Source organism: Sinocyclocheilus grahami, unplaced genomic scaffold (genome assembly GCF_001515645.1).
Source record: "Sinocyclocheilus grahami isolate Dianchi unplaced genomic scaffold, SAMN03320097.WGS_v1.1 scaffold40.1, whole genome shotgun sequence".
Taxonomy (NCBI): Eukaryota; Metazoa; Chordata; class Actinopteri; order Cypriniformes; family Cyprinidae; genus Sinocyclocheilus; species Sinocyclocheilus grahami.
Genome location: NW_015505219.1, coordinates 2,480,317 through 2,491,873, shown reverse-complemented (window position 1 = coordinate 2,491,873; position 11,557 = coordinate 2,480,317). Strand labels below are relative to the sequence as shown.

Sequence of the window (11,557 nt, the reverse complement as noted above, 5' to 3'; positions counted from 1 at the left end):
GCAAGCTGTGTCAGCCAGGTGAGTCCAACCACTCGCAACACCACATGGCACTGACACACAGGTACGAGCAAGGACTATCTACGTACAGTAAGTGGTTTCAAGCAGAGGGCTTTAGTCTGAGATATTCTGCTCTTTTCTTAGATTGCGTCTTGAGCTGATTTGGAGAGTAGACTTTTGAAGACTTTATGCTACCTTAAGTCGAATGATCTATGATTAATCAAGGGGTGTTGACTGATCATTAGTTTGGTTTAGGGGGTTTAGGGGGAACAGTTGAATACTTCTTCTGGGGTCTTGTACAATCTGCTAGGTTATCTTGGTCAACCTGGTTGGAGTTGATAGATGACCTAGGCTAAGCTAGTGAGGAATAAGTTGGGCTGATTAAATGTTCCAAAATCTAGTTTAATTTAGGGGGTTTAGGTAGTTGACCAGCGTAACTACCAGCTGGTCAGGTAGAGAAAGATTGAGAAGTTAATCTTGGTCAACCTGATTAGACATTAAACTGCTGGAGATATTAAGCTGATAAAATAAATTTCCAAAAGCCAGCTTGATTTGCGTGGCTAACCAGCAGAACTACCAGCATGGTGGACCAAAGACAACTTGAGAGGTCATCTTGGTCAACTGGATTAGAATTGGTAGACTGCCTTGGCTAAGCAAGTGGGGGATAGGTTGAGCTCATTAACTATGTTCAAAAACTTGATTTAGGTGGTTAACCCCCATATTACCAACTGACAGGGCCAGTGAGACCTAGTACCTGCCTGGTAAAAGCTGGTAGACCATCTTGGTTAAGTTAGTGGGGAATAGGTTGAGCTCATTAACCAGCTTGATTTAGGTGGTTGACCAAAAGAACTACCAGCTGGGTCAGGCCAAAGACAAATCGGGATGCCATTTTGATCAACCAGATTAAAATTTGTAGCTTTCCTTGGCTAAGCAAGTGGGGAATATGTTGAGCTGATTAATTATTATCCAAAACTCAGCTTGTTTTAGGTGGTTGACCCTCCATAATACCATTTTACAGGGCCAATGAGCCCCAGTACCTGATCAGCCTGGTTATAGCTGGTAGACCATCTTGGCTAAGCTGGTTTAGCTACTTGACAGTGTTCCAAAAACATTTTGAGCTAGTTGACCAGCTTGACCACCTTAAACTTGAATGTTAGTTTGTTTGTCCCAACAGAGTTGTGGAGATATTTATTTAAGAACATAATGTTTTATAATGTTTGGTTACAGAGACAATAACTTGATGTGGTTACCTTTGCTAAATTCTGTTCATACAAGCAATTGCTAAAACAGGATATCAGAAAGCTGAAGTCAATGTCTGTTGAGCTGTGGTAGTGTTAGTTCATGTGGGCTTTGGGTAGGTGGCGGTTTTATTGATGGAGTATTTTACAATTTAGATGTTTTGTGGAGGTTTTATAGAACATGCAAACTGTCAAACACATTGGAAAATGTTTTAATTAGGGTAGGGAAAGTGTTCAAATTTGTGTTGTAGTTCTAGGAAGACTTAAAAGCAGTCATTTAACAGTTAAATAGACTATATATCTTTTAGCTTAATATTGAAATTGATTTAGCCATCATCTTATTATGCTCCGTTTATGAAAATCTCTGTTTTCTTGCTGTCTGCTGCTGTTGACTGTTTGTGTCATTTTCCCTCCGAAAGTTCTTCAAACAATCTGCTTTTCTTCATTTACATATTATGAGATTATATTCCAGTTTGAAATGTTTTCTCTTATCTTGTTGCTTTTTGACATAACTCTACTGAGACGCTCAAGGTCGGAAATTGCCAGTGGTATATTCCTCCTGCTAACACTCCTTCATATTTACTGTGCAAAGGGGAAGAATCAAAGTGAGAAAGAGAAAGGAAGAGGAAAAATTAAGGACTGCTATTCCTGTTTTTGTCTCTCAGGTGAGTGAGACTGAGGTCAATGGCCAGTTTGAGTCAGTTTGCGAGTCCGTTTTTAGTGAAGTAGAATCCCAGGCCGTGGAGGCCTTGGACCTGCCCGGCTCTTTCCGCACTCGAAGCCACAGTTACCTGCGTGCAATTCAGGCTGGGTATTCCCAAGATGATGACTGCTTGCCTTCAATGACATCTTCAACTGTCACTTCAACTCTCTGATCCACAACAGGTAACCGTATGCCTCAAATCCCACCTGAGAGAGAGAGAGAGAGAGAAAAGGCTTAGAGCACATACCCGCCATACATTCAGCACATGCTGATCTACATACTCTGGCATACCTACATATGTACAGTGGGATTCCCTTGTGCTTGAGAGATGACTGACTTGAATGTTGTTTCCGTTGGCTCCTGTCTGTTGTGTGTGTTTGCTTTTCTGCGTTTGTGCTCCCCGAGTGTTGAGAGACGGTTGCCTGCAATTCCCTTTGCACGAGTCATGTGTCCTTTTCTGGGCTTGTGATTGGTTGGGTCCAGTGGTAATGACAGGCTAGACTGGGGGTCAGAGGGACTTAGGCAGAGACACAACTCAGCATGCTTTTAACTAGCACAGCTGTCCAGAGCATGCAACACACCATGGGCAAGTGTTTTCACACAGCACAGAAAGTCAGGTTAAGGTTGGGCAGGAAGGCGTAAAAACGTGTGTATTTTCTGTGTTCTAAATATCGAAATGGATTAGCAATTAAAAAATACATACTTTGGTTTGGTAAACTTTAAATGCTGTTTCAGTCCTGAATGCACAACGCAATGACTATGAACTACATAATCAATTTTATTTGATATTATGTGTTGCACAAAACATCTACATTAGTCAAAAGAAATTCACAATGCTTCAGTAGTCAAATCAAGATATTTACTTGAAAAACTAGTGAAATTAAAGTTTTCATTTTTCAACGAAATGCATTTGAGCAATAAGCACTTGTTTTTGAGTTCTCTCAGAATAAAAATGTAAAAACTAAATGCTAATGCTAATGTCAAGTGTTTAAGGCATAACATTTAGTGAATATTAGATTATTTTATATATAGATTATTTATATATAGTTACTTCTGTATACTAAGCCAACCTCTCCACATGGTTAAATGCTTTATTTTATAGAAAATATTAAAAAGATATAAAAAAGATGTCTGTTAACCACTTAATGGCTTGGTTTATTATTTGAATTATTATATTGCATTATATAAAATTGAATATTTAGTAGAATATAGTAGAATATTTTCGCATTGAAAAAAATGTTTTAAAAAGTTTCATCGTAATATTGCATGTGAGCAATTTTTCTGTCATTTACGTTTTGGTTGGTTTGTTAATGCCCTAATTGAATTATGATTTAATAATCTCTGTATGAATTCAAAAACTGGAGGTGAACACAAATCATATTATCCTAATCCAGTTTTAACAATAATCCTAACTAATGAGTAATTTTCACAACCTAAATGGGTTTAGGAAGACCTGACAGAGCAAGTGTGGAGGTTTTGTGCAGCACATACTCATGAGAAAGTGTGCATCACGTGACACAGTTTCTTTGTGCAAGCAGAATGCCGCCTCCGCACCCTGTCCCAACACCCCTGCTGTGTTTGGTGTACACATGGAGTAAAGCTATGAACCCTATTGAAATGCCACAAATTGATGTCAAATGACACTAAAAATGCTTTTTTTTCAGTTGTTTACATTTGAAAACCAAAATGCTAATTTGTTTTGTATGATTTGTTTGGTCGCTCTAGTCAAACTTTGTTTCTTTCATTTAATGTGGGCTTCTTTGTGTTTGTTATTCAAACTGGAGTTTGATTTGATTGGACCTTCATACTGTCAAAAACTCATTCTGACGACACACCGAGGACTCTAAGGAGAAAGGAGAGCTCTCCAATCCCACCGTCTCACTCCGCTGAAGTGCTTTCACCACATATGGCTCTGTATGCAATCCCTGTCAGCTCAAGTCAACCGGCTGTAGGACAAAACCATTTTCTCAAAAGGATTTCATCCACTCTGTTTCACTCGGGAGGACTTCTTGTTTCAGCAGTCCTGTACTACTTTGGATTTACAAAGAGAACCATAATTTGTGTATGTGTAGATCCTAAATTAGATGCTTTCTTCCCTTAAAGACTTTTAAGAAAGTTCAAATAAGTGCTTGAGCTCTGGTATCGATGCTCTCTGGTTCTATAGTTAATTCAAAAGCAATGACCAATCAGAGTAATGTTATCAAGCATATCCCATAAATTCACGAGTAGATGAAGCTAAATTTAGTTGCCGCTAAAATCATTGAGTAAGGTGTTGGGTGTTCTGTGATGGTGGAGAGGGAGGGTGGGCGTCATGGCCCCTCGTCGGCCATCACAGGAAGGAGATCCAGGGGAAAAAAGCAGCTGGAGAGATGCCTGTCACAGGTATTATAATGTCAACACGCATACATCTTTCAATGGATATGTGTGTTTTTGCACTGCCTTCTCAACTAAATCAGGATTAGACCTTTGAAAGACACATCACTAAAGGTCAGATCCAGTGTTCTGTTGCCAAAGTAGCAATGCTTTTCTATAAAAGGCATTTCAAAAGTATTTTATTTTTTAAATTTTATTTCAGCATTAAATGTTGTTGATTACCACAGAAAATCATTTTGATAATATAACAAAAAAATTAACCAAAAGAAAAAAAGAAAAACGTGCACTTACAATGAAAGTCTTTGGGGCGAGACATTCTGGAGAGTTTAAAATTGTGAAGCGATGTTTAGCGATATTATCACACTAGTGTCATGTTGATGTGTAATGTTTAAGTGTTGTAGTGATATTTTTGCAATACTTGCCTTGCCCAATAGAAATCCATCGTATGTGTAATAATATACTATAAATGCATTATTTGTCTATTTTTACAAACTGAGGGATGAGTTTAAATTCTGTGGTAATCGACATCATGTCACAGACATTCTTATTCTTTTATTTTTATTTTTTTATATATATGGTTGGGTCACTTTTAACATTTCTCTTAATTTTTATGCCAACCTTTGGCATCCTTGGAGAACAAACGTGTCCAGCAAAATGCGGTTGGAAGTAAGAGCTGGTGTGGAAGATTTCAGCTGTGATGGACAGTGGGATTGCAGCCTCTGCCTGGTGCAGCCCTCATAAAGGACTTTATTGGATCGTGTTTCTTCTTAATCCCGCCCCTATAATCTCCACATGGTCCAATCAGCTCAATAGATGGGCTTTTTAACATATTCAATAGGGTTCATATCTCCTTGCCTGAATGATTGCGTGACATGTTATTGCCTTTTCATCTTTCCTGTTGCACAAAAACAAGACAATCTTTAAAATTAGCCTTCACATTTGCCGCAATGCTCTGTGATTTGATAAAAGGTTAAAAGGTGGTTAATAGCATTGAGATACTGTTTTTTTTATTGGTTATGCTGTGAAGAGATGGAAAGGCTGAACAGATGAGATGTTCTTTGACGTGAGTGAGAAGGCAGTGTAAACACATATCTGAAAGCTATATGTATGTGAGTAAAAGAAAGTGAAAGACCCTGACAACACAATCTGCAATGAATTTCATTTAGTCAATTTTTAACATGAACACTTTCATTAAACCAGGGGCGCTTCTAGCCTTTATTGTTTTTTGGATATTAAAGGATAAATATTGCAGCACAATGTCATTCACAAGTTGCACATGCAGTAAAAGTCTGCTTTGTTGTTGACAAATGATAGCCAAAATTTTGGTTCCTACAGTGGAGGTAAATATCCACCTCATCCAGTCTTATGAAATATCCCATTCAGGGGTGTGGCTACCAGGGGAAAAGGGGGACAAAGTGCATAGGGGCCAGAGGTTGAGAGGGGCCCAGAACGATATTCTCTGGGGGGCCTGAACCCCCAATGAATGTGATTTTGAGTGGACCCCATTGCAAGCTTAGTGCAAGGGGCCAGAATTTGTAGCGATGCCACTGATCCCACTATTATCTTGGTGTGACAAACTTCTGCAAACGATTCCAACCCAGGCTCATTGAAAATACATGCTTGTATGTATGTACCTCATTGCATGTTTTGCGGCAGTTTTAAAAATGAAATGTCCAGTGAGTGGCGCTAAAATGCATGTTCAATACATGACCATAGCCACGTTTTATTACATTGTTACAGGCACGTATTGCAGTAGTGCTGGGCGGTATGACCAAAAATTTATATCACAGCATTTTTCAAAATTTTACCGGTTTCACGGTACATGACGGTATTTTTTTTTTCATGCAGACAGCACTGGCAAAATCTTCCAACTGAACCATAGCTAAGGTTTATCCAAAAAAGTCACTAGGTTTGTCAGTATGAGTATTCTATGGAAAAAAGCCGCTAAAAGGGTCTGAAAGTTGCTAAATCTAGTGCTAAAGTCGCGCTCGTGTGTGTGTGAGACGCGGGAGCTGATGGCAGGGGGCGGTTGATATTTGTGGCGGTCAATGTGGATATTGTGGATGAGTTCTTCTGTGTCATCACGTTCTATTAGTTCTACAGCTTTAGTTTCGGAACTTTCACGCTTACTAACGCATACAGCTGTTCCCTCACCACAGTGCAACAGTGAAAAGGGACCCCTTTCAAACAGTTCTGAACGTTGTTTAAGCGACATACACCGGTATTGCGGTATTTTTAAAATTCATATCATAACAAAAATAAATGCCAGTATTCGGTATGAACCGGTATACCGCCCAGCACTATATTGCAGCATATTTATTACGTTGTTAATGCTCTAGTAAAGTTAATGTTAAATATAACATACACCAAACCCTACTAGATAGCATGTTAAAATAGTTTTAAAGTCAACATAATATTGTGCAAGGAACTACGTGAAAATTATGCTTTCTTAACTGAAACTCTGGCCCTGTAAATCATACTTTGTCTGAAAAAGAAATACAAATTGTTGGAGAAAAACTGGAAACTGCAGAGATTCATTTGTATAGATCAATTTTTTTAGTTTTGCAGAAAACGTAGGTAGGTACATGTATTTTCAATGTGCTTGGGTAGAAAGATTCAGTGCATTAGTGAACTGTCCAAATTAATTAAACTATATATATATATATATATATATATATATATATATATGCCATTAACACATAAGAATGTATCAGTAATATTTTATTTGGACATAGTGGTATTTAACTTGGTCTCATGCCTCAGTAAAAAAGGTCTAGCGACGCCCCTGCATTAAACCTAGTTGGAAACAGATATTTGCTTGCTTCCTGTGAAAATCAAACTGAAAAAATTCACTAGCATGCCATTAAGAATGAATTGGAATTTCTTCCTCATCAATCTAATGTACAGTCTTGTTCTTCAGTCTCTCCCCATACACTGCCAGAAAAAAATCTTGAAAAGTTGTACCTTTATGGGTACAACAGGGGTACAACCCTCAAAAGGACACATTTGTACCTTCTTTACCCCTAAAGGGTGCATAGTAGTACCTTAGAGTAATAATATGTACCCTTAAAAATATGTACTCTTATGGTGCTATTATGAACTGTTCAGGGGTAAAGAAAGTACAAGGATGTCCCTTTAAGTGTACTGCCCTAGTGACAAACTATTGTACCCCTAGAGGTACTGGGAGGTACTCTAGAGTTTTCTGGGAGTGTACTTGATACATAGGAAAGTTCTTGAATTTACTCCCAGGAACAAATGCAGTGTGCAATTGAAAATTGTGTGTACAGGGCATTTACTCACATACTGCTAACATGAGACTCAAGTGTTGACATTAGATAAAGTGAGAGGCTTCGCGGAATTCCACAGCTGTTCATCCCTTTGAATTTCCCTATCTCCATATTCAAATTTGTCTTCCAGAAGGGTATGATGCAATGGAGGGCACCTCATTGCTAAATGAGGATATGATTGAGGATGATGATGGCGCCAGCTCCTCAGCTTATCAGGAAATCGAGCGGTTTGAAAGAGAAAACGCTGCACGTAGTCAACACAGCACCAGTTCCACGGTCACGGCTATCTCCATTCCTCCTACCTCCTCGCATGCCTACCGAGTCCCGTGTCCGCCCCCGTCCCAGCCCCCACCGGATCCACCTGTTCCGCAGGCTATTCAGGCTTTCAAGGAGTCCGCAAACATGGTGGCTGCCTTCAACATGCAGTGGAAGGAGGAGATATCGGCGATGCGCTACGAGCTAGCAGAGCTGCGCAGGGATGTTTGCGGAGAGCTCAAGACTTTCAACAGCAACTTCTTTAATTTCACCCAGTGCTATAACATGTGGACCATGTGCCGGGACGCTGCCACTGGCACCAGTTCCAGCACTAGCGAGAGGGTGTCTGTTGGCGTCCAGACCGGCGCTAATGGTCTGGTGAGACAAAACACTGCAGACGCCTCAGTAATGTGTCAGCCAGAACCGGCTGCCTTCAACATTTTCGACCTGATGGAGCCTCCGCGCATCGAGATCACTGAGGGAACTCCTGAAGGAACCACGGCCACCAACAGCCCAACCAGTCCTGCCAGTCCAGATAGACCCACCACCGGCCCACCGCTGTCCAAGCCGTTGGGACGGTCCAAACTGGACACTTGCAAAAAGAAGAAAAACTGCAGTCGAGCGGACGGTCAAAGAAGCGCCAGCCTTGAACTCTGGTGCAGAAAGTACACTAGTGGACCAATGTCCTACATATCTCTATCCTTCTGATCATTCTCATCACTGGAACAGACATTGACTTTGTTTCTGAATCAACACTATACACCTGCATCCAGAGAAGAGCTTGTCCCTATTCTCTTGGCAAAAAAGTTGATAGCTTGGCTCAAATGCCGAAAGGAGAAGGTGTCGTTATGGCATAATGGGGATAGTGTAGCTATTCTAACTGGAACCATTTGTTGTGCCGGATCATAAAATCTGTTTACATCACTACGGAAATTAATCATGAATGTCATTCACATTGTAAGGAATGTCACAATTTGTCTGACTGTCACCATCAGTGTTTTGTCCATGGCTAAAGCAGTTTTTGTGACAGTGGTGAATTATTTCACTGCTCAGTCTGACCAAAAGAGGTTATGAATATAGTTGAGAAAGATGCACATTTTTTGGCTTATACTTTTAATGTTTATCAAATAAATCTAAATTATTTAAATTCGGCAAATTTTTTCAATATACTTCTTTGCATTGTTTTTAAATTAGTTATTTAACTTTTTTGTAGACGGGTGAAAATACGGAATACCGTTAACTTTAGTGACGTAATGAGTTCAGTTTGTAGGCAATCCGTGTGTCATTCGTTCATGTGTTTTTCGATTTAATATTGAAAGTAGAAAAATTTGAAAACGCCTCCTTTTTTTCCCCCCCAAAACGAGAATTCAGTTTAAATTTGCATTTTTCGTTCAAGGGTAGAAAAATTAATAAACAGCTTGAATATTTGATTTCTACACATGGGCGGGAATTATACGCCCCTTTCTGCTGATTGGTCAGCCGAAGATCAAACAGTGCCGTCATCAGTTCTTCCACAATATCACGCAGCAGAATAATAGTCCTCCACTGCTGCAGTTGTACGGATTCTTAACACATTCATTGCAACTACATTTAATCTTTTTTCATCAAACAGACTAATGAATAGCTCAACACAACTCGGGCAGAGTCTAGACAGCAGTTCTTAAAGTGATAGGGGGTCCACAAAATAATTTGCTATAGCCTACCGTATTTCCAGACTGCAAAGTCGCTTTTTTTATCATGATACATAGGCCTACTGTAAACCACTGCTGCAGTTGTACGGATTCTTAACACATTCATTGCAACTACATTTCATCTTTTTTCATCAAACAGACTAATGAATAGCTCAACACAACTCGTACCGGGGCAGAGTCTAGACAGCAGTTCTTAAAGTGATAGGGGGTCCGCAAAATAATTTGCTATAGCCTACCGTATTTCCAGACTGCAAAGTCGCTTTTTTTATCATGATACATAGGCCTACTGTAATTTATTCCAAAGGGATTTATATGATGCATTTAACGTCAAATAATCTAAATGAAGCCTTTTAAAAGACAAGTATTCGCTGCGGTTCATGTTTGTGGCATGCGCCAGAAAGATGCTCAAGGAGACCGAGACGCGCTAAAGCAGCGCATTCTGTTGTTCTCTTTATTTTTCAAAGGCATTTTGTAGTTATTTTGAACGTAACATTACACAAATAAAAATACACATTTTACCATGACTATAAATGACAAAGTATTAAGTTATTTCCCCTCGATGGGGAAAAAATCCAAGTGAACATCACTCAGTACTCAATATTAATTTAAAATGCATATTTAAACTACTTTAAATATGACTGCTGCTTATTTCCTGTGCACTTCAATACTGGTCTGCACTTGACTGTAGTTGCGTCTGTCTGCTTATTGAGTTTTTTTAACCCATCGCAATTTACTGGAACTGTGTGAACTAGAGTGACTATTCACCTTAATGTTGTTCTGAAGGCTTATTACTTAATTAACACAAAGAATGTCCTGCTTGCACAGAATGGTGACTTTAGTTTTTTAAGCGGATGCATATCTGTCGTAAAATAATCATATGCATCTCGTGGCGTATATTCCAAACGTTATACTGTGGGTTTGGTGAGAAACAAACCGAAATGGCAAGTCATTATATTTTATGGAATATAAAATATATATATATTATATATAAGTGAGTGCAGCTCATGAGCAGCAGCTCATGCAGCGCACAAGTGCATATCCTTTTGAGATACCCTTTCAATTATAATCAATTTTAATAAAACACAAGACTACATTATAAAACTCTAACAGTAGGCTATTTAATATCTGTTGTTCTCCGGTTGTCAGTCAGAATGACAGTTCTTGTGTGAACATTATAGGCCTATATATACCCAAGCCAATTTAATATTCTTTCCTTTTTGTCTTAGTGTTTAAAATATTTATTTAGAAACAAATTAATTAATGACTTAATTAAACAAACAGACTTACTGGGTGAGCAGGGTAGGCTATGACAGCCGTCATATCATACCCTGCCATGCCCAGCTGATGCAAAGAATAGAATTTATATCTACACAGAAGAAAGCCCTGTCTAGACTCTGCCCCGGTACAAGTTGTGTCAAGCTATTCATTAGTCTGTTTGATGAAAAAAGATGAAATGTAGTTGCAATGAATGCGTTAAGAATCCGTACAACTGCAGCAGTGGAGGACTATTATTCTGCTGCGTGATACTGTGGAAGAACTGATGACGGCACTGTTTGATCTTCGGCTGACCAATCAGCAGAAAGGGGCGTTTAATTCTCGCCCACATGTAGAAATCGAATATTCAAGCTGTTTATTAATTTTTCTACCCCTGAACAAAAAACGAAAATTTAAGCTGAATTACTTTCAATATTAAAAAAAAAGACGAATGAACGAATGATACACGGATTGTAGGCCAACATGAAAGGCTAATTTGGATTTTTATACATTAAGATTAATATTAACGGTTGTGCTACAACATAAACGGTCAAATATAATGTGAACTTTGAAACCATTAGCCGCTTTTCCACTGTCGGGCCCGTGCGAGCCAGTGCTTTAAATGGGTCAGGTGGGGCTAATAGCCTCAGACCTGTAGCACCGAGGCCAAAATCACTCTGCGTTTCCACTGTCAGGCCAGAAGCTCTGTTGTTCTTCACTAAAACACGCATTTACATGCCTCTCAGGAACAACGTCACA

General features: G+C 39.2%; 1 pseudogene; it reads left to right on the top strand.

Moving 5' to 3' along the window:
- Positions 1–11,557, top strand: part of LOC107582138 (disks large-associated protein 2-like) — a 52,985-nt pseudogene that overhangs the window by 16,199 nt on the left and 25,229 nt on the right.